The sequence below is a fragment of the Phasianus colchicus genome, chromosome Z (assembly GCF_987193195.1).
Source record: "Phasianus colchicus chromosome Z, bPhaCol1.hap1.1, whole genome shotgun sequence".
Taxonomy (NCBI): domain Eukaryota; kingdom Metazoa; phylum Chordata; class Aves; order Galliformes; family Phasianidae; genus Phasianus; species Phasianus colchicus.
The window spans coordinates 1,444,237-1,467,519 of record NC_143476.1 but is presented as its reverse complement, the minus strand read 5'-3'; the positions used below and the strand labels follow the sequence as shown (position 1 = coordinate 1,467,519).

Below are 23,283 nucleotides of genomic sequence, written 5' to 3'. Positions count from 1 at the left end.
TCTGAGTCAGTCACAGTGCCATCAGGTCACAAGTTACACAACTTCCTCTGGATAGACCACTGTTTGAGTAACCTTGTAAAGCTGTTCTTGGTAATTAGAACAAAAAGTAACCACCCTGAAGAATGCAATCTGCTCAAACGTCCCCAGGAAAGCATGGAAGGAAGCTCTCTCATCTGCAGGGACTGCTGTGTGCTTCAGAGGTGCCGCACAGGACATGTCAGAAGGCACCAGGGGATGTCTGGGGAGAAGTGTTCTGCCTCCCACTCAGCAAAGAGGGAGCAGAAAAAGAAGTGCATGAAACCTTTTCCAGCAGGAAAATCTAAGGTGGGTGCTCCCCCCGCTCCCTGCCCCAGGCTTCTCGCTTTCTCTAACTGAGGTTTCCCTTTTCTACTCTCAGCCAAGTATCACCACTTCCCTAGGGATGGCAACTGACAGAGGTTTTAGTAAGAGCATCTGCATCAAATAATAAAAGTTCCAGCAGTTACAAAACAGTAGAACAAGAATTCACAGTCAGATCTGTTTCCCATCTTTACAGGGACTGCATTCAGGAAACAGCCACTGCACTGGCAAGAGCCCTTCACACTGGGTCTCACTGTGGCAGCATATCTTCCCTGACACAACTCAAAAGCAGCACAAGTGTGGCAGTGGAGCAGCATTATTCCATCCTTTCCATGGGACAAAATATGGCATAGAAAAAAACTTTACAACTGTTTTCAATTGAACCTAGTCATCCTTTCCATGGAAAAGACCAATTGGAACAGTGAACATCTACACAGAAATATTTATTTTGCTGAAGACCAAGATTTGGGCCACGTACAACAGAAAATGCAGTGATCCTTTGGATCAGAGCAGGGAGAAAGCTTGGTAGAGTAAGTATATGGGAGGGGAGTAAGGTATTGCTAGCAAGTTAAGGAAAATGTCAGACATAGTGCCAAAGACCAGAGCTATGTCCCCCCATCAGAATGTATTACTAAACTGTTCAAAAAGTGTTGCAGAAGGCAAGTATGAACTAGCAAGACATTGACTGAGGCTCTCCTAAAACAGAATATCCAAGAATAGTTTAACTGGTGGTAGGTGAATGGTTGGACCAGATGATCTTAGTGGTCTTTTCCAACCTTTTAATGATTATATGTTTCTATGATTCAGGCATAGCTCTTATCTTGCTTAACTGCTTTTATATGCACTGATGTGAATGTAGTGGAAAATCAGACAGTCTGGGGGTGATCCTTACCTTTAACCTGAGAAGAGTTGCAATGCAGTTAGCATTCAGATCCCAGTGCAGTCCCCACAGCTTCCTAGAGTTCAAACAGAATGAAAGGACTTACTGCTGGCACATACTCTTTTTGTTTATTCCTATATGATACTGATTTTCTCCCTCACTGTTACACAGCTTTTTGCTTCAGTGTAAGTGAGCACAGCACTCTCTACCTTTTTGTGACCGTGCTCCCTACAATGAAATTTTGCCTCTTGCAGATTGTTTTAGCAAATCAGATTTTGTATCTGATTTTATCACTTCAGTCCAGCAACTCCTTTTTTCTTTCACCGACTTTGATTAACATGCTTGTGCTAGACTTAATAAACCAGTACTGCAGTTTCATGTCTTCTGAGTCTGGATCACCACCTTGCCTGCATTCTCTCTGCTCCTGAAACAGGATTTGTGGCTGAGATCACTATTTAGAGTATTTATCCCCAGCTTGACTCCGTTCTCATTTCTCAGGAATCATTTTCTTCCCACTGTGTTTATAAGCTTGAAATCCAGTTGAGGACTTTTAGGTCACCAAGCAAATCTAAATTTAATTGTTTCCTGAAATAGAGCTACTCTCTTGAGAAAACCTGGCTGAAACACTGCCTATGACATTAAACAAGGATTTGGTTGGAAGATTCAGAAACACGACTGCAGTATCATCTCAGCATTAATATAAATAATTGTTAGGCAAAGGAGGAAAAATTACACTAACATCAAAGCCCAACCATTAAGCAAGAAATGAGGTGAACTGTGTGTATGAAACCCTCTTTCATCAGCTGTCTGGAATTATTCATTTCTGATTTGAGAATTCTTGCTTAAATTCCCCATTAATTCGCAGCCACCACTTTGAGCTGCACCACAGACCAAACTCAGCATCATTACAAGCAGCACTGCATGCGTTTTGTAAGACTCCTCACCCAGCTCTCCCTGTCCGGATGCTGTCCTTGGCACCACATCTAATTCTGAATGCTTCACTCACTGAGGAAGGAAATGCGATCCTTCCAGCTGTGAAGCATGCTGCACGCTTTCCTTTGCAGTGAAATCAAACTGTGTTTCGCATAGTTTGAGAGGCCTCCCCATACATACCTGGATTATTTCCTGAAAGGTAAAGGGGTCCAGAAAAGCTGGTCCCTCCTCAAGAAGGAAGTCTGGAAGGTGCAAAAGCAGCCCATCCCCCTGAGCTGCAAGATGAGCCTGTGGGGAAGAGCACCGGCGTGGATGAACAGGGAGCTTTTCCTGAGGCTCCAAGAGAAAAGAAGAACCTTATTCCTGTGGAAGAAGGGATGGGAAATTCAGGGAGAGTACAGAGAAGTTCTTAGGATATGCAGGGAGAAAATTAGAAGGGTGAAAACCCAGCCTGAACTCAACTTGACCTCAGGGTAGACCCAGTGGCACAGGTGTCAACTGAACTGAAGGCTAGTAGGAGGGATGAGCTGTCTTTGTGTTATAGCCACTAGCTTTTGTAGCTACAAAAGCTTTTCCAAGAGAATAAAAGATAACTCGATCTATGATTCATCATACTGTGACGGAGCTGGGGAAAGAAAGAAAGTGATAGCTTGCTTAGCTTTCAGAATTCCTTTGGCAATTTCTTTTTATCGTAAATACATCTCCTTTCTATGTCTGGTTTAGAAATGTACTTGTTAAGTACTCAGAACTGCTGCAGGGTAGTGAAAGCTGCAGATTATGAAGAGGAAGTTCTTGTGGGTTTCAGTTGCTGCCAAGAATAACAAAGCTAGAGAAATAAATCTGGTACGTGAGGGTTGGTGCTGAGAAAGTATTATCTTCTAGCTATAAATAAAAGTTTCTTCACTCTTAAAAATCATGAATATATGTGGATCTCTGTGAAATTATAACAAAAGTTCACAAGTAATCTTTAAGAAAGTAATCTACAACTCCACTCTGCAGGTTGCAGTATCAGTACCATCACTGAGTCTCCATCTGGATGAACAAGTTCACACAGAAAGATTTATAGAAACTGAAGAACATAAGCATCTTCAGTAGCCTGTAGCAACCTATAAATCCAAAACCTGTTTTTACACGACTGTGGCTTCTTTCTTCCTCCCTCAGTATTCATCCTTCACCTTAAAGGCCACTGTCAAGCACTTTGAAATTTTTGTTCTCTGGTTATTGTTAAAGCTGACTTCAGGGTTACTGCTTTAAACGTTTCTTGCTGGAAAATCTCCCACTTCCTCATCTCCTGACATTTCCACTGTGGTCTCCATTGATGAAGTGAATGCTTAATTAACGGAATCCTGAATTAACAGAAGTAGCTTTACTGGACTGAGCAACACGTTTCTTGACAGCTAAAGATTTCATGATTAGCTGGGTTTTCCACAAAACATTATTTAAAGCTGGATTTTTTTGTGCAGTAACAGAAGTATCTTAGAAGTTTTACTCTGTGGGAAAAATGATACAATGAATCTCATGTATACATATATACGTAAGAAAGACTAACATGAAATATAAGGCAGTAGCTGAGGAAGTTAGCTAGATAAGTAAAAAAAGTTAAAAATCTACTGCCGTGCACTTAATCTCACTGAGAAGAAAGAAATCTGACCCAAGAGAAGAGAAGTCAACAGGAAAGGGAAAATCATTAGTGACAGTGTGCAGAAAAGAAGATAGAAGAGCAAAGCAGGAATATGGAGAAGAACTGCACGGGATACAACAAACCCAATGAAACTTTCTAGGTATTACAGAAGCAGGAAGTCAGAAGTGAATTAGTTATCTCCAAGCCCAAGGTGACCACGAACTAAAAGACAACAAAAATGCAAATAAACTTAAAGAATTCTTTGAATAATCCCTTCCCACCATGTCACAGCAAACGAGGCTGGCACAAACTGGCAAACAACAACTCCCTAGGACTAGCTGGTACCTCTCCAAAGCTCTGCAGATGCTGAAGACAGAAAGGATTTAACAGCTATCAAAATATTCAATCTCTGGTTAAAATCAGCAGCTCCACTGGAGACCTGCAGGGTAACAACCGTTCCAGCTATTAAAAAAAAAGAAAGGAAAAAAGAAAAGGTAGGGAACTGGAGAAACGCAGATCATAGAGTTTTATTTCAATGTAAGTTAATCTTGTAAAATTTAAATAAAAATAGTCTTTTAAAACATCTCAGGGAACATGATAGGACCAACGTCTGATAGAACCCCATGTGTTTTGTATGAGTACAATCACTGAGAAAAAAAAATGTGAACAGTGAGTCAGTCAATTAATTTTGCAGATGGTTGAAAATTATTTCATTTGGCAAGATCAGAGAAGATTGCAAGGGATTCTGAAGGAACCTAATAAAGATGTGTTAGTGAGAAGTAGAACTTCTAAAAATTGGTACTGGCTCATATTCAGGAACAACAATCGACAGGAACAGTTTCAGACCCATGAATTTGCTAACCCAGTTTACTCTTAGAGCCACGAAATCTGCAGCATTTTTTATTTAATGGAAGTCTAGATACACTATCTATGAGGTTTGTAAGTTCTTATGTATAAAGAATAAAATAATGGTTAACCACAGGAGCCTCAGGGCAAGAACATTTCAGCAGGTCTTCATCCAGCTTCAGGAATTGCAGGCGTAAGGATCCAGGTCACTTAAAGGCTGGTCAGTCTCAGTTCAGTCCCTGCGAAAACAACATAGCAAAATGTTGTGATCAGCGGTGCAAAGTCCAACTGGCAGCCAGAAACTACAGCACCCTTCAGGGGCTGACACTGAAGTTCATACTGTTTAATGTCTTCATTATTAACCCCAATGGCAGGACAATATGCATTCTCAGCAAGTCTGCAGACAACACTAGATTAGGAGGAACAACCAAGTTGGTACCTGAACAGAAGATTCAGAGCAGGTGGAGCCAGGCTGAGCAAAATTCTTAACAGATGTGCAGAACAGCAGGGGGAAAAAAGGCTGTGGGCAGAGTTTGGAACACAGGAAATTCCAATTAGATATAAGGAAAATATTTTCATTATAAGGATAGTCAAACACTGGAACGTGTTCAGACAGCTTTTGGGATCTCCAGCCTTGGAGTTGTTGAACACTCAATTAGAAACCTCCCTGAGCAAACTGATATAATCACTCCCTCTCTGAGCAACAGATTGGATTAGATAGCATCCAGAGGTCTCCTTCAACCTAAATAATTCAATGATTCTATGATTCTAATTGATTTCAAAATTCTTCACCATTAGTATAGCCAGGAATCTTCCTTTGAAGCATCTAACACCCAACTGCATAAGAGATGGGATACCAACTGCTTTACACATCTTTAGATCCCAAAGCCTGTTCTAAATGAGTGAGCAGAGCAGGACCCAGAGGCATGCACAGAGTTTGCCTGCATGTCCCTGAAAGACTGATGTGTGATTGATGTGCCTGTGGCTGAGCGTGAGTGAGTCCATGTGGCATAGCACACTGGCTGTAAGGTTGCTTTAAGGCTTATCTCAAAAGACAATAAAGACTTAACCCTAAGGCATCTTCTGTCCAATCCAGTATGGCTGTTTCTGTCTGTTCAACAGAAAAACTCTTCTAGTGGGATTTTTAAACAAACAGCAAGGTATCTTGAAAAACAGGGAAAAGAAGTAACCATGCACAAAGAAATGCAGTCATTCACTGTTTTGTCTGGATATCATTTGATGGCACATCTTTGATGAATCAACTCTTTTTACAGTCTCTTAATCTGAAAAGGTATTCATCATACTACAGAAAACCACCTACACTTTCTCAAAAGTATTCAGAGCAAAGACAGAAATGGCTGATCTTATTAACATAGTTTTATATATATGTGTATGCATATAGTAGAAGTTCTTTGAAGATGGTGTCTGCATATGCACTGACATTTTAAGTGGGATATAGCTGCATCAATCTGGAGAGGACATGTAATGCTTTAACATTAATTCCTAACTTCTTGGTAATATTTCCTTACACTTCTTTGAGCTCATTTCTACTGATATTCTCAATCTCTATTGTAGGACACAGCTCGAAAAGTTTCCCTCTCTAAGAATACAGGTTAATAGTTTATTTGAAGAGTGAAATGTACTGCAGTTTGTTTTGCATGGAATGGCAGGTTAGAGCAGTAATGAACTCAGTGAAGGGCTATAAGCAGAGAGGAGCAATGCTGGCAGGATGTCACGATAGACCAGCACAGTGCAGAGGGATGTTCTTGTTGAGTACAGGAAAGACTGCCCAATTGACTTCTTCCACAACTCGATGAAAGAGTCAATAGTGTGCTGCAAGTTCTATTCAAATAGAAAAGATTGTAGTCTCTAATGAAATAGAGGGAAAAGGAATCCAGAAGATTGAGAAATGGAAAAAAAAAAGAGGTTAGATTTTAAATATGTAGACTGATGTCTGTGGGGAGAATAACTCAAAACATAAATATTATTGTTTGGAATATTTTAAAATATGTAGGGTAAAAATATTCCAATTTGTGCCTGAAGATCAAAATAGCTATCTGCTTGCAGTGCAACATTGATACATAAAGCACTGTGACTGTGGGAACCTGGAAGATATGAACACATACCAGGAGACATGAAAATCTGTATTCCATTGGGCTGCACTGTGGCTGAAGAGCCCTTCTCTTTCCTACAGACTTTTAACAAATGAAAAATTAAACCTGCACTCAACACATATTGACATTTTTAGTGTCAAGGATAGTATATAAGTTAATATATGTTAAGGATATTTCTGATCTAATATTGGGCAGCCCATCAATGACCTTTCTCCCTTCTACCGCATATTTCCAAAATCCCTTTCTTTTATTTTTTATGCCATTGTCTACAGAAACATGTGGGAAAGGTTGACAGAACTGTGTTTGTTCAGGGTTGGGATGTCGAAGGGGGCCAGACCATATCTTCAACTGGCTAGTGGGAGGCTAGCAGAACAAGACTCATCACTTCTTGAAGATTCATAGAGAAAAAGACAAAGGACAAGAGACACTGCTTGCAAGAAGAGGAATTACGATTGGATGTTAGAAAAAAAATCTTGTAACAAAAATTGTAGTCAAAATCTAGAACAGGTTCTTTCATAAAGGTTGTGAGACCTCCATCCTTGAAGATACTCACAGCTTGACTGGTTAAGCCTTCAGCACCCAGATCTAGCCTGTACCTGATTTTGAACAGGACATTAGATTAAATGACCTCCAGAGGTCCTTTACATCCTATATAATTTTGTAATTCCAATAGACACCTGGAGGAGAAACCCACACATCTGATAGCTTTCCTAAACCAACAGTGCCCACGAGATGAAAATAGGAGACATATCTGGGGCCTAGTCCTGCAGGCAATTACATTAATCACTGCACGTAGTCATCAGACTCTGTTTTTTCCATAGCTTTCTCATGGCTAACAGTATTTGAAAAGTGAAAATCAAAAGCTGAACTATCTCCACTGGAAAAGAAGAGTACTCTTCTTGCTGTTTGTCTTCAGCTTATTTTGATTATTTTTCATAAAAACTTTTGAACATAGGGAAAAAAACCTAGTAATATGCCAAATGTATGGTCTGTTTTCCTAGTGAGAAAAATTCCTATAATCTCGTAGAACTTGCCTAAGAATATCCCTTTCTGATATTTCCTTTTATCTCCTACTGATCAACTTTGGATTTGCAAGGGCTCAGAGGCAAGAAAGTCTTATTAATAAGAATGCACAATGAGCATCTAAAGTACTTTTGCTCAGTTGTAGCAGTGTATGACACTAGCAATAGCAAATTAAGAAATTTTACTCAGGTGTCGTAAGCCTACCAAGCAATCATAAAATTGGTATTTTCTGCCTAGGGCTCTCACTGCTATCAGGTTGAATTCAGCACAATGCTAAAAGAAATCATTTCATCTTGATAACATCCTCAGTTCAACCTCCAGTTAGACCTTGTTCCTCAGGTGATGTTTCAAGCCGTATCACTACTCTTCTCTATAGGTTAGAGACTCAGAGGTAGGAAAATGTAGGCATAGGGACTTTCTGTTATTTGCTGATATTCTGACAGCAGATAAATTTGGATTGCTTCCTTTTCACAGAATCACAGAATTGCCAGGGTTGGAAGGGACCTCAAGGATCATGAATCTCCAACCCCCCTGCCACATGCAGGGCCACTAACCATCCCACCTAATGCTAGACCAGGCTGCCCAGGGCCCCATCCAATCTTGTCCTTTTCCTTCATGGATTCCTGAAATACTTAGAAATTCTTCCTGTACTCTTACATGTATTAAGAGCTAGACTATGGATAAAAGGCAACATTTTTCTATTTCCCCTTTGGAACCAGACTAACTCCATTGAGGCTTATGCAGAGCTCATTCCCACAGAAGATACAAAAAGATAGGAGAAGTCTCTCTGGAGAAGGAAACCCTACCAAAACTGCACAGATTGTCAGATACCCTTATTACTCCTACCACGTCCAAACACCTGCTATTAAATGACAAATTTAGATACCACTCTATGGATCTGGGCTGGGTCACTTTATGGTGACTTGAGTTTAGTCTGGTGGTGCATGACTAAATAACATTTCTGCATCTCCAAATCCCCACAGTATTGGCATATAAGAAGCAAGGATAACATTACAAAAGAGGCAGGGATCCTAGTCACTGGTCAGGAAAGACTCTGTAGACAACACTTCTGAAAGACACTAAGTCAGCAATATCAGACTGTATTCCATGTGACAGAAATCACTTCTGTTCCCTTTAGTAATTGTTCTGACTGTTACATGGACCCATGGACTGGAATGTGTATATACAAATTAAGAAGGTACTGCCCCAGCTCCCTGCAGCTCAAAGTTCAGGACAACCAAGAGATAAAGACTGGTTCCTTCCCAATTGTATCAAAAGAAACAATACATAAGAAGTCTACACAACTGGTAACATAAAAAAAAATAGCTGAAATACAATTTTAGTGCTTTTGAAAACTTACTATCACACAATGTTCGGTTTCCTAGAATAAAGATGTAGTGAATTATGCCTCTTATTTAAATAAATTGGCAGAATTTTTTCCATCTGTGGGATCATAACATAGCAAATCTGGCTCCCCAGAGTCCTCATACCCTGTATAAGACAGCAATATCTGTAAGATTCAGCACAGTTTTGGATAGAAACAGAACAGGTGCAATTCAGACAGAGACAAAGCCATAGAATGAACTTCCCACTCCTTTATCAGCTTCTTGGGGATTGGTGGCTTTTGCCCTTGACAAATTGCACGTGTGAAGTTGTTTGAGAACTCCACTGCAGCCTTCCACTTTGCAGAACAGGTACAGATTCATTCTGAGGGCAGAACATAGCAAGGCCATGAGGCTTTTTTGGACAAGAATACTTGCTGAATACCTGAACACCCTACGTTGCCTGCTGCCAACAAGCATCTGAAGACAATCAGTTCTTCACAGAGACAAGTCTCCCTTTGTGTAGGAAAGGTAATCAGTAACCTTGATACTAGTCATTAGACTTACAAAAGAAATAGTTTATTGTATTTTATTTTGACTGAAAGACTCTAATACGTGAGATACAGTTTAATAATATTATGCCATGACATTATTAAAAATTATTAAACTTACCTAATGAAGCTTTCTGCTGATGTGAATAAGCTAAACCAATTTTGTCGCTCCTAGAGAAAAAGACTCAGGAATGTTTGGGTGTTATGAACAAGAACTGTACCTGATTTTTTCATTCTCCATGAACATCAAGTCTACGTTTTTTTATATGTTCCTCTCAGCTAGCAATGAAAGCCATTTTCAGGTTATCAGTGCTGTCAAAGGTTTTCTAAGAGTGAGGTTTTTCCCTATTTGTATCAGTACTTGCCTCCAGGCAGGCGCCTTCTTCCTTTATCAAAGATGCTAACATTTAAGCTCAAAGTAGAATGCATGCTAACCCAAGCAGACCAGATGATACTCCAGCCCACAGGTTGAGGGCCAGTGAGTTTTGAGAAGGGCAAGAAAATTCTCCCCAGCTTGCTACAAGAAGGGAAAATTCACAGAGAAGAGCTCACCAACTGATGCTTTCAGGGAGGAAAAAAAGAAACAACCCAAATAAAAATCAAAGATATCAATCAAATAACAATCATCTAATTTGGGAACAGACATCCCAAGAATATGCATATATATATGAGCAAAACAAATTGATCTTTTAGATGTAGATACTGGAAAGAAAGAAAATATTCTTTTCTTGGTTGATTCCCACACTGCTCCACTGAGTAAAAGTGCTAACATGAGACAGGTAGGGAACACAGAAAGATCTATAATGCTCAGTCTGACTCATCTTTCATTTCAGGTCGTCTTAAATTACGTAGGTGAATAATTAGCATGACGAAACTGATAATGGCACTTACTGCCATTCTTATCAGTATCTAAACAAGGACTATAAGAAAGAAGAGGACAGACTCCTTAGCAGTACCTGCTGTGATAGGACAGGGGGAGTTTTAAACTAAAAGGAGAGATTTAGATTGCACATAAGGAAAAAGATTTTCACAATAACAGTAGTGAGTCACTGGAACACGTTGTCCAGAGAGGAGGTGGCTGCCCCATCCCTGCAGACACTCAAAGTCAGGCTGGATGGGGCACTGAGCACCAGATCATTGCTGGGGTGATGGACAAGATGACCTCTACAGGTTTCTTCCAACTCAAACAATTCTCTGATTCTATAATTAAATCATGAGCTGTTTTTTGCCTGCAGGACAACGTGCTCTAAGAAGCAGAGGTAATGTTATTTGAATACATAACAAGTACATCCTAGTAATACAACTTTTCTGAATCAAAAGTGGTCTAGTGAAGTTACAAATATCTGACATTATTCATCTGTTTTCTGTTTTGCCTCAGTCTCCTGAAAAGGTCTCCTCAGCACATGGGGAAGGCTTCCACACTCTTTCTGGAAAACCAGCACATCTCTGTGACTCGCTGAAGTGCTCTACACTAATGCCCACGTCATGGGAACAAAAGCATGAAATGGAGGCCTGTATGCAGGGAAAGGGCTATGACTTCATCAGAATGCAGTGGCATAGCTCACATAATTAGAGCCTATTAGATAACTGGAAGAAACCTCTTGTTTGCACAGCCTAATAAATGCAAAAGAGACTACGCAGTCCAGCACAATCAGAAACAATCCAGATTTCTGGAGTGCACTGATGATCCTGACACAGGTGATCAAAAGATCAAGTGTAGATATCCTGACTAAACTCAAATGTAAGCAGCAACAGATGACCCAGGACAAACACAGAGTCATTATTCCAACCAAAGTCCATCTGGAGGTGAATCTGGTGAGGGACATAAAAGGCAACAGGAAAGACTTCTACAGGTACACAGGCAGGAATATGAAAACTAGGGAAAATAAGGGCTCAATGCTGAATGAAGAAGGAACCCTTTGCAGAACACTGAAAAGAATGAGGTATTCAGTGCCTTTCTTACCTCAGTCTTTCCTGGTAAGACTGGTCTTTAGGAATTCCTGACCCTTGAGAAAAGAGGGAAGGTTAGAAGCCAAATAAAGACCTATCCTGAGCAGAGGACAATCAGGTTAGGATGCATTTGAATAGGATGTGAGCCCAAGGAACTTGATGGAATGCACCTAGTGAAGGGAGCTGCTCATGGTAAGGCCTCTTAATTATCCTGGAAAAGTGGAGCAGGTTGCCCTGGCATGTGTTGGCATCACTATGCAAATGATATGGCTATGATGGCTTTAGATACTCAAATGAACAAAGCCCTGAGCAACTTGGTCTGACCCCAAAGCTTGTCCTACGGTGGGACAGAAACTTCCTGAAGCCCCTTTCCAATCAGATTACTGTGAGGTAGCAGCATCTCATGGTCACTTGCTCTCCATAGTCACTGGCATCACCTGGATAAAGAAAGGCAGGCAGTTGCATGGCTTTCATGCTCTGCTTACCTACTTAGGTATGGAATTTCCACCTACAGGCATCTTATCTTACAATAATCAGATATCATACAATATCTGATATTTTCTGTAATTTATTCAGCCTCTGTTCCATGAGCCTCTGTTCTCTGTCATTCCTATGTGATTTGTGCACTGTTAGTAGAGTCCTGAAAATTTCCCTTCCACCTACTTTCTAAGCTGTCCACAGTCTTTTTTAATCTTTATCCCACTTTATCTTATTCAACTTCAATTCCTCAAAAAAAAAAAAAAATCCATGTTTAAGCTCTAAGAAGTGATCCGTGTATTTCACAAGTGTCAAAGTAGCTCACTAATTTCCATATGAGCAGCTGACTATTATTTCCATATGAGCAGCTATTGGAAACAAATTCTTCAGACACTTTGCTAGGGCTTTAGGCATTCACAGTTGTTAGAACAAAGAAGAGAATCCCAGTCTGGAAGCCAAGCTGTAAACTTGGCACACAAACGGCATTAAGGAGATGAGCTTTAAAAGCCACATGCCTCAAAACTAAATACTGCAAGCATGGACTGTAAGACCTGTAAGACTTTATGAAGCATTGTATAGTTTCTAGCTTTTAAAAAGGACACATGCAACATCACGTTCCAAAAACAGTTTTGCTCATCTAGAAATAAGATGATTTATAAGTAGTCAATAGACAGTATTCAAATATTCCTATAAATGAAAAGGGTTAATTTTATCACTTTGAAAAAGGGTATAATTATACCCTTTGTTTTAAATTTTAAATATATTATGTACCTATATTATTAACATATAGTACTTAACAACAGTGCTTGTATAAAGCTGGATTTTTTAGTAGGAACATAATTCTGAAAGAAAATTAGAGAAACATAGAAAATTACAGAAAAATAGGAAATATTTCAGTAGCAATTAGTGGCAATGCAGAATGCCTATGGGGTCCAGGAAAATGTGACAATAATGCTGATCAATATATTACTTCAATAACAAGCTGAACCAGATACCTCTAACTAAAAGCCTTCACCAAGATGTTTTTGGTTTGATTTGGTTCAGATTTGTTGTGTGAATTCCTTTTATCATATAGCTGTGTTGCCTGACCCGTACTTAGTGTAGGAATTCCAGCCTGCTGTGATTTTTGGTTTTGCTTTTGTCTTTGCTTATTTGTTCACTGAGTGGAAGAATGTACACTCACAGGAACTAATGAAATAATTTGTAAACCTGCCAGCAAAAGACATCAGAATTAATCTAGTGGTGGTCTGGTAAAAGAGGAGAAGATAATCTCACATGAAACTTCCACATTTGCTCTGCATATTTCCTCCTTTATGCCTCTTTGCCTATAGCACCACGCAGTGTGTAAACTCTGAAGCACGCGTGGTATTCCATCTCCAGCACTCCTGTTCTTGGCATGAGTGTCTGCTTCAGAGCAGAGAGACTTTAGGAGACTTCTCAAGGATACAGCTGATCCAAAACCCACAGAGGTGATACGATTCTTAGCAACAATAGCATGTTTTTGAGAAAGCATTAAGTGGCAAAGTGGTTCCCTATCACTAATGCTTTATATATTTCTTTCTTTCTTTTTTTTTAAGAGGAACTGAAGAAAGCAACCCTTTGTTCAACTTAAAATCTCCTAGTTTTATTCTTCAGCCTTTCTCTCACTGGCTTTATTGTTGCTGTATTTTTCCTACTGACATTCTAGTAGAAGCATCTGGGAAGAAGACTGTACAAATGAGTGGAAGCAGAGGGGATATGAAAGACAAGAAAAATGGCTTTATAATAATCCATGAGGACAGTTTCCCACTGGGAAGAAAATCATTGGAGGGAAACTACTATGTGAAATTGAGGTGACTGGGATGCTTGGATAGCTACTGTCTTATTTGTATTATGAGTTACCAGAAAATTAATGGCCTATTATGAGTAAGAGCAATCTACATCATCATTCTGTTAATTGGCACACCTTACTGGTATCTGCAGGGTTCCACACTGGATATTTGATGATTCATCAGTGGTGTGCGCAACAACGGGCCTTCGGGATGGTAAGAGTTTTTTGCCTTGCACTGTTTGCAGGGCCCAGAGATGAGTGACCTTCGTTTCATCTTTTCTCGGGTCCTTCATGTCTCGTGGTACAGCCATCATCTTTTCTAAAAAAAACAGAGAAAAATGAATATTTAGGAATCCTTACAGATACTGTACAGATGGCTGGTTTAGTGACAGCTGTTAGAAGAGAGTTTAAGCCACAGTTCTATGCCATGTTGTCATTTTCTCAATTCCTTGAAGACCGACTAAATAATAAAGATGAAAAATATTAATCATTAGGATTTAAAGAGAATCTTCACAACTGGCTTACACAATAGAGAGGAGAAAGCCTTGTAGGGAATAGGGCAGGAGAAGCCCATGGCATCATATATACATATTACGTATGGATTACATAAATCCATTGACAGTAACACAAAGCATGGCTTAAACTGAAGTACAGAAGAATCCTAGCAGACATGAGGAAGAATAAACAGAGCTAATTTAACAATGAGATGTACTGTTGGTTCAACAAACAGGATCTACGTCATCTGACAGCTTCAATAACAAGTTAGACAGTGGTAAAGAATGACATACATCTGTGGTTGATCCTGTCTTTCTAGGCACTGATGGAGTAGACGGTACCTTAAGGCATCTCCTGACATTTCATACTTCATAACATGTATCTTCAGCTTTAAGTACTGGAAGTATCTGAGCTCTTTTTAACAGAATGGACTCCTCTCAAACATTTGAGAGCTGATGAAAAATACCTTATGAACTTTTTCCCCGAGAAAAGTTATTTAATTAATGTTGCATTACTGCATATTGTTATTTTGCTTTATTTTAACCAACATTTTGGTTTTCAAGGGTTGGGTTCCTTCCACGTGAGGACTCATTTCCCAGTAAGTAGTAAAGCTTTTAGAAAACTTTCTGTGTAAAATTCTGACAGTAAAAAGCAACCTGATGTAGGAACCTGCGTGAACATTTTCATCTGAGATGTCACTGATAAGAAAGATTTAGAGACCTTGGAAGTTATATTTTCTGCCACAAAGATTTCAGCGAGGCCAGTGGCAATATAAGTTACTACCATATCATCCAGATGATTAAATGCCACTTAAATGTTTTAAGGACAAGGAATAGTTCTGCTGCTTTATCTATTCTGTTCATTATCCTTCTCCTTAGCTTGTAAAGCAATAGGATAACAATTTCATTTGTATGACAGTGATAACTGTCCAGCAGGAACAAGCCTGAGACCATCAATTCATTTCCCAAAAGCCATCCATTACTTAATCACAGCACGTTTAACACTGGGATTCAGCTGAGTCACATACATTAACCATGTTATGCTTTCCTAATTGGAGACTTTAGTAGATAGTGTTTACATTACATGTACATGAAATTCTGTTAATGAGTTTCTGATTCTTCCTCATGTTTGATACTTATACAAACACTTTAAACGTGGGCAAATATTGCACAATGATATCTGTATGTCTATAAATTCTCCTTCAATACATTGTTCATGTTCTTTTCATGTAAATTTGAAAGCGCACTGTATGGCAGTTTGTAAGCAGAAAAAAAATTAAGATAGGACTACTTCTATTCTCTGAACATAGATTTGTGAACAGAAAGTTATATCAACGTACTCACATGTATAGTGAAAGCCATTTGTGGGATTAATGAATCTTTGAACCAAGGAAAAGACATCACACAGGTGATTTGGATTATTACACGCTACAAATTAACAGAAAGGCTGATAGTCATAGTAATTAACTCAAAAGCAACTCATAGATTGAGCATACACTGTGGCAAAGCCCACTTCCAGATGATTCATAAGTAGAAGAGAACAAACTGATTAATCATTGTCCTGTGAAAAAAGTTTGGCAAAGTCTCTTATTGTACTTCTTTTCAGCTCCATCATTCCCTTGCATCTCTATTCCCCTTTCTTCACAGCAAGGACCTCCGTTATCTCCAGTGCGTGGACCTGCAAGGAGGTACTGTTGGCTGTAGCTTAAATGCAGCTCATCTATGATAAATGAGAAAGAGTAAAGCTAAAAAAAGAAGCCTAAACCTTGTGGTTATACTAACTTTGATGAGAACAGAGTATGGATGAATGGTGATTGTGTGAAGGTCAGCAATTTCTGCAAAAGGAAAAGACAAAAACCATGAAAGACAGCACACCAGTATGGAGAAATCAGTCGTACAGAGTGATCAAAGGGAATGAGAGGAAACTGAGCATGAGACATATTTGTGACTCATTGCAATATAAACAATAGAATGTATTACAATTTAAAAAGTCATTCATTTGAATCAAATATAGAAATTGACAATCATACAGTAAGAGAAGCATAAAAGGTCTCAAAAAATCACATATGTAAAGCAGTTTACGTAAAACAACTAAAAAGATGTAGAAGAAAAGAATACTACAGTAAAATATCTGTTTGTCTTTTCAAGAAAGTACAACAGTCACATTAAAATCTTCTAAAGTGAAAAAGATGACGTTGCTAACGAGTGAATCCTTCAAAGATGTATTCATGTGCATGAACAGTCCCACTTTAACACATGGAAACACTTACGTGAGTAAAACTCTCAGCAAATGTTTTAGGAGAACTTTGTGTCTTCTAACTTCCCATTTTTTCTTACATCTATTCTTTTACCTCCATCAGCATTAGCAGCAGTATTAATATTGGTTGATGTGCTGTAGTATCATTTACTCACAATTTCCATGTACTTCTATGGATAGCAGAGGAGTTACTGAACTCAGGTAGTCCCTAAGTGAATCCCCAGATCTTCCAGGAAGATCTTCCAGGTTGTGGATGCCCCATCCCTGGAGGTGTTCAAGGCCAGGCTGGATGGGACCCTGGGCAGCCTGGTCTAGTACTAAATTTGGAGGATGGTGGCCCTGCCCGTGCCATGAGGGTTGGAGCTTCATGATCCTTGAGGCCCCTTCCAACCCAGACCATTCTATGATTCCATATTGTGTGATTCCAAGCCATGGTAGCATAAGCTGCTTTTCAGGGACAACTAGAAGGCCAGCTGTCTGCTCAGTTCCACCATTCTTCCCACAAAAATTGCATACCCAAACTGACTGCTAGCAGACAGTCAGACATCATATATTCACCATTTTTTCGCTACTGAAATAGAGGTTCAGTGTGATCCCTGTTGAGCAGACAGCCAGGTGAGCTTTCTGACTGCCTCTCACCACTCATACCATGAAGCAGAGTTACGCAAAGAAAACACTGCTGCCAACATCCAAAATACACCTGCAATTTGGGGCATCATCACATCCACTCTTACAGACAACACCCCCCAACTCCTTTTCACCTTTTCCCAGCAGATTCTCTTAGTACTTTTGCCCCAGTGTTTCCCTTGTGGAGGATTCTGACCCCACTAGTCTTGACAGAGAGTGGAAAAAATGTGATGAAGCAAGCATACTCACAGCGTTTGGTAGAAATTCATGGTGCTTTAGTCTGTAGGGGTAAAAATCAATGATGTTTTTTCACTTAGCAGGGACATCTCACATGTGATATATGGAAATTTTTGGCTCCGTGTATGTGATCTGAACACTAAACTCTTCATTTCTTTCTCCTCTTCTCCACTGCGTTACATTTAATTTTTCCTTAACTGAGCAACATTGTGCAGTTGCAGTCATCACAACTGTTTTCAGTCTGGATTTACCTTTGGAGGTCAATACTAATTATTCTGCCATACATCCCCCATTTCAGAACTGCAAGCAGCTTTCATATCTTCTCTATTTTTTTCAGTTACTCCAGAAAAAGATATTAACTCACCCTACAAGTCTTGCCATGGGGCTGTTCTGCCATTCATACAAAGAAAATTGTCTTTCTTCTCCGCAGAGTACAATGAATTTTTCATCTTCTCACCTCACAGTTATATCTTTTAAAGAATAAAAGTAAATACAAAATTAGTGAGGATTCAGTAACAGTAGGTCAGCTATAAATACTCGTAAATGGGAAACATATAGTGAACATCTTTGGAATTACAACATTACAGCATTCTGATTTTAGGAAAGTTACAATTAAGCTCCACTTCAATACAACCAGCTCTATATTACAAACTCAACAAAAACGTATGGTGGAGCAGAAGTCCTACTCAGTGCACCTCGTGCCTTTTACCCAGTTATTCAGATACAGCACTGTCACAGTTCTGACCTGCTTCGACCTGGTTCCTTGACTAAATGGCACAGGGGGACCCTGTGATGGGTCTAAAAACAAAACAGCAGCAACGAGCTAAGGGAGAAAATTAATTCACTAAGTATTAGAGCACAGTGTGAGAGAATGCAATAGAACACAATACAATTGGAATTGTAGCTGATAAACTAAACAAGAGATTGTCCAAAACCAAAGGCCTTACTCTAATGTTAAAGGTGAGACAGCTACGGAGCATACACTGCAGAGCCAAGCAGAAAAAGAAGTCTCATGACTCCCAGTTTTCTCTTTCCCTTTAAACAGAAAATGGAAATGGAACAGTGAAGTATTCTGGGAGATACAGTTCATTCTTTCTCTTCTGTGAAATGTACCTGGAACTATCAACAATCCATGGAACTGAGGCCTTAACTCTTTAACTCCCCGTGCATTACCTGATGCTATGATGTGGAATACCAATAGCAGAAATCTTGAAACCACAACAAGTGTGCCAGGGGACAACATCAGGGCCAACATTGTCTATCTTCATTAATGACCTGAACGTCTGGACAAAGTGCACTCTCATCAAGTTTGCAGATGGTACAACATTGCTGCTGAGGCACTAGTTGAGTGTGCTGCCATTCAAAGGGAGCTGGATTGGCTGCAGTATTAGGCTGAAAAGAATCATGTGATATTCAACAAGAAGAAATGCAAAGTCCTGTGTCTGTCAAGGAATGACTCCCCAGTACATAATGACAGGATGAGGAGAAGCACTACAGAGGGGAATCTGGGTTCTGCAGGACAAAAAGCTGACCACAAGCCAACACTGTGCCTTCACAGCAGAGGAAGTCAGCGACCTCCAGAGTTGTGTTAGGCAAGGCATTGACAGCAGGTCAGCAGAGGAATTCCCTCTCCTGTACTCACTTCTGGTGCGATACATCTGGAGCTCTGGGCTTACTGGTATGAGACAGGAAGCTACTGCAACAGGTGCAGTGAAGGGGCACAAAAATAACAAAGGAAGAGGATAATGTGACATGAAGAGAAGCTGAAAGAACTGAGACTGTTCAACCTGGAAAAGAAGAGGCTTAGGGGGATCTTGTTGATGATATAAATTCTTGATAGGAAGGAATGAAGAAGAGGGAGCCAGATTCTGCCCAGTGACAGGATAACAAGTGACGAACACAAAGTGAACACCTGTGAAAGTCTCTATAAATAGGAAAAACAAAACAAAAAAACAACAGTTTTACTCCAGGAGAAGTCAAACACTGGAACAGATTGCCCAGAGAGGTGATGGAATTTCTGGAGATGCTCAAGCCCAATTGGACACGTCTGCGAGCAACACCCTGCCTGAGCAAGCAGTGGACTAGAAAATCTCCAAAGGTGACCTTCCAGAATCTGTGATTCTGTGATTCCAATTAAAATTCTCTGAAATTACTCTTTTTGTACCTTTGGGTGCTCCCAGATGAAATCATTAGGAATCACACAACTTCTTTCCCTAATCGAATATAAGAATCTAACACCTAGAGACCTGTATTTTTCAAGACTGTTGTGTTGTAAGCATTTACACAGCTTCATTTTTTATGTAAATATTCATTCAATCTGGAGTTTACTTTAAGTAGTTTAGACCACACTTCAGAATTTCATCACATCAGTGGTTCCACCCTCACTCTAAAGGTAATGCTGCTTTTCCTGAATACTCTCTGATTTGGCCCTGAGAGCTCACAAGCTACACCTGCTCACTAACTGAAAATACAGCAGCAAAAATTATTTCCTGATTTGATCGCTTGCATCAGCCCAAGACATTTCCAAACCAAACCCTCCAGGTGGGCTGAGAGGGTATGGTCTATCTCCTCTGGTTCCTGACTATTGAGTCCCACCACATCAGAAAGTACAGCACGTCAAAAAGTCTGTGCAGTGCTCAAAAGTGAGATGGGGAGAAGCTAGGTTGGCACGATGAGATATTCTGCACAGCCCTTACTAAGCTGATGCTCATATAAATCCCTGCTGTCTAGTGTAAACTCCTTTACCTTTTACCTCCAGTTACCTCATCTAATGATCCTCTAGTAAGATGAGGTATATCCATTATGCCCTATCCCCCATTCTTCAGGTGCCCTCTGTGCTCTGTCTGAAGTCAACTCAGGCTCTGCAGGTGGCAGTATGTCCTACCTGTTGCTAAGTCCACACATTCTCCTTTCCCTACCATGACATTGCTACCCAAAGCTTGCACAGTCTTAGAAGAAAAACAAAAGGACAAAAATGTTCTCCAGAAAATAAGTCCCCTTCTGTTAGCCTGGGCTCATGTAAGGGCCAGTCACTGAAGGAAGTTGTCGTAGTTTGGCCAGGTTTGGTGACAGGGAGCTAAGGGATCTATGGACTGGGAAGACAAAAGGGTGGGGGAAGAGGCAAGAAAACCAGCAGCAGTGAACTAAGGGAAAATCTTAATTTACAAAATATAGTGGCACAATGTGAGATAATAGAATATGATGGGATTTGGAGTTAACAACTCAAATAAAACAGGAAAGAGTTTACAAAACTGCATTCCTTACTCTAATGCTGTAGGAGAGACAGCCAGGAGCACAGAGAGCAAAGAGAGGCAGTCTTGAGACTCCGCCAGTTTTATCTTTTTGTTCGAATGGAAATGGAACAATGAAGTCTTCTGGGAGTTGTAGCTCACTCTTTCCTTCTGAGACCAGGAAACCAGAAATGCTGACAAGCCACTGAGCTGCAGTACTAACCCTTTAACTCCCAGTACAGTGTGATGTTATGATGTGGAATACTGACCAAAAATCATAAGACCACAACAAGAGAGTACCTCTTGGAGCTAGGCTGCTTCCTGGGAAGGAGTGCTGTGTGGCCATAGAGCCCCTTCACCAGTTGGGGGAGCACGATTTTTCTTGCTATGATTACTGGTCTACCTGTGAATACTTTGCCTGGTATCTCCAAGAATCTGTCAGAAACAATTTTGCTTCTTTGTGAGCAGGGCATCTACATTACCTTTATGTTGTGTGTTCAGACAGTGCTAGTCTGCAGCCATGTGCAAAGCCCTACGAAATCATTAGGGAAAAACTTGTGCCAAGACATCTGAAGACACTTCTCCAGAAAATACAGGTGGGCAAAACACTGTGCACCTTCTCTCTGCCTTTGATCTCTTACTCTGATTCCCTGAGAAGGAAAGTGCAGAGGCTGAAAGGGAACCACAGGGCACTTTGACAGCCCGTCCACCAGTAGGGATGCATGCGGGACCATGGCTATGCAACATGCCCACAGAGCCACTTGTCTTCAGCTCTGACAGCTACCTGCAAGTCTTTGACTTCAGTGACTCTGAATAGGGTGCTCACTCTTAACTACTGATACACTACAAAACATTTCAGATAGTTACATTTAGTACTGTTGGAGCAAAGGTTTACTCTAGCTTGAATACATGGAAAACAGAATTTGCTTCTAAGGCCTCCAAGGGTAGACATGATGGCTGCAAGAAAATAAATCAGTGATCTACATTTGCTGCTGCTCTCCATCCCAAACATTTCACTGTCGGAGCATAATCAGCTGAGACTACAGATGAGCCTTTAAGAAATTAGCTTAGGAGTTACTGTGTGTGATCAAGTTACAAAACAACAAGAGGCTCTAATACTTGGATTCAGAGTGCATGACATTGCTATTCAATGTGAAGAATGATCATTTAATAAACCAAACTACTTGCCTTTCATCTGTCTTCACCACTTTCACCACAAGACTTACAGAAATGTCATTAGAAATTGACAGGCATCTCAGTTCATACACAGCCTCCTTCTGTAAGATAACAAATACTTAACTGCCATCCAGGGAGTAGGAATATATTTAAGTTTCCCCCACAGCCTTATGGAGTTTGCATCCAGGTCACCTACGTTCCTATAGAGCATGCAAAGCACAAGGAACAGATGTAAAAGTATATACACACACTCAATTCACACCTCTCTACTTCTGTTCATTTTTTTCCTCATGTGAACAAATGAAGAACCCATCTGGAGATCAAGGGGAAAACAAACAAACCAAAAATGCACATAAATAGAAGGCATTCTGGGAGCCTGTATTGATTGTAAGCCTGTGTAGCTACTTCTACTATAAACAGTAATTGAATAAATTGTTGATATGGTTTTCAGACTAAGAATTAGAGCCACATTTAACTCTCTTTCAGGCAAAGTCCCTGATCACGAGGCTTTCAGCTCAGCTCTTGTTGATGTTTCCTCACTGGGGAGCAGGAGGCAACTCTATGCTGAGCAGCTCATCAGCAGGATCTGTCTGGGATGGAAGACCCTTTCCCAGTTCGGGACCTGTTTGTAGCTGAATCTTATTTCTCCTCTCCAAAGTCTCAAGACAATACTGAATCCTGTGTTCCTGCATTGCCCTATACTGGTCAAGTGCTCCCATCACCTTATCCAACAGCATGGCCTTAAAAGTGCACAGAACTGTGCTGCAGTTCAACACATACAGGACTGCTGAACGTGACAGGCAGCTTCAGAGACACCCAGACTCGTCTGTGCCAGCAGCAGGAAACAAGGAGCACCCCAGAGCACCTCAACTTTCATCAGTGCCTGCATGTGGGGAACTGAGCCAAGTTCCTAGCTCCATGTGCACACCGACATGAGGACACCTATGTTCAGGAAAGCAAACAACTGGAAATTGTATCTCACTCTTCCTCTGAAATGTTGCAGTCTTCTTTACAACATTTTTAGATGACTTTATAAGAACAGGAAAAAAAATCCATAAAGACATGATTTAATTAAAATTTGTCACCTTCGCTTGATCTTAAAGAGCACTTTCTCTATTAACATATTTGATACATGAAGAAGGAAAGACAATTCAATCTCTACAATCTCCACTAGATCTTTTTTTTATCTCTCTCCATCAAAATATTTCTAATCTCTTTTTACACCCTTGGTATTCACCCAAAAGCTAATATTAAAATACACCCCATCTTCATTCTTATTTTCATCTTTATAGATCAAAAGTATCTAAAATCATCTGTGATCCTGAGCAGATCCCAAGCAGCAGCCCAAATACAAAGTGAGGTAGAATAGAAAAAAAAGGATATGCAATAACTATTT

At 40.1% G+C, this 23,283-nt stretch overlaps 2 long non-coding RNA genes across 7 annotated transcripts in view; both read right to left on the bottom strand.

Annotated features, from left to right (window-relative positions):
* LOC149912169 (uncharacterized) overlaps window positions 1-23,283 on the bottom strand; it is a 125,359-nt gene that overhangs the window by 71,299 nt on the left and 30,777 nt on the right. The gene's annotated exons all lie outside the window — the stretch shown is intronic.
* Window positions 1-23,283, bottom strand: part of LOC149912171 (uncharacterized) — a 36,013-nt gene that overhangs the window by 665 nt on the left and 12,065 nt on the right. For 3 of the 6 annotated variants that reach the window (XR_016461680.1, XR_016461678.1, XR_016461681.1), the window contains exons 5-9: window positions 17,846-17,951; window positions 14,002-14,185; window positions 5,059-5,139; window positions 2,333-4,858; window positions 711-1,295 (exon numbers count right to left, since the gene is read on the bottom strand). This is a non-coding gene — a long non-coding RNA (uncharacterized LOC149912171). Of the gene's footprint in view, window positions 1-709; window positions 1,296-2,332; window positions 4,859-5,058; window positions 5,140-14,001; window positions 14,186-17,845; window positions 17,952-23,283 lie in introns of those variants that run through there. The other 3 variants (XR_016461682.1, XR_016461679.1, XR_016461683.1) reach the window with 3 other exon arrangements.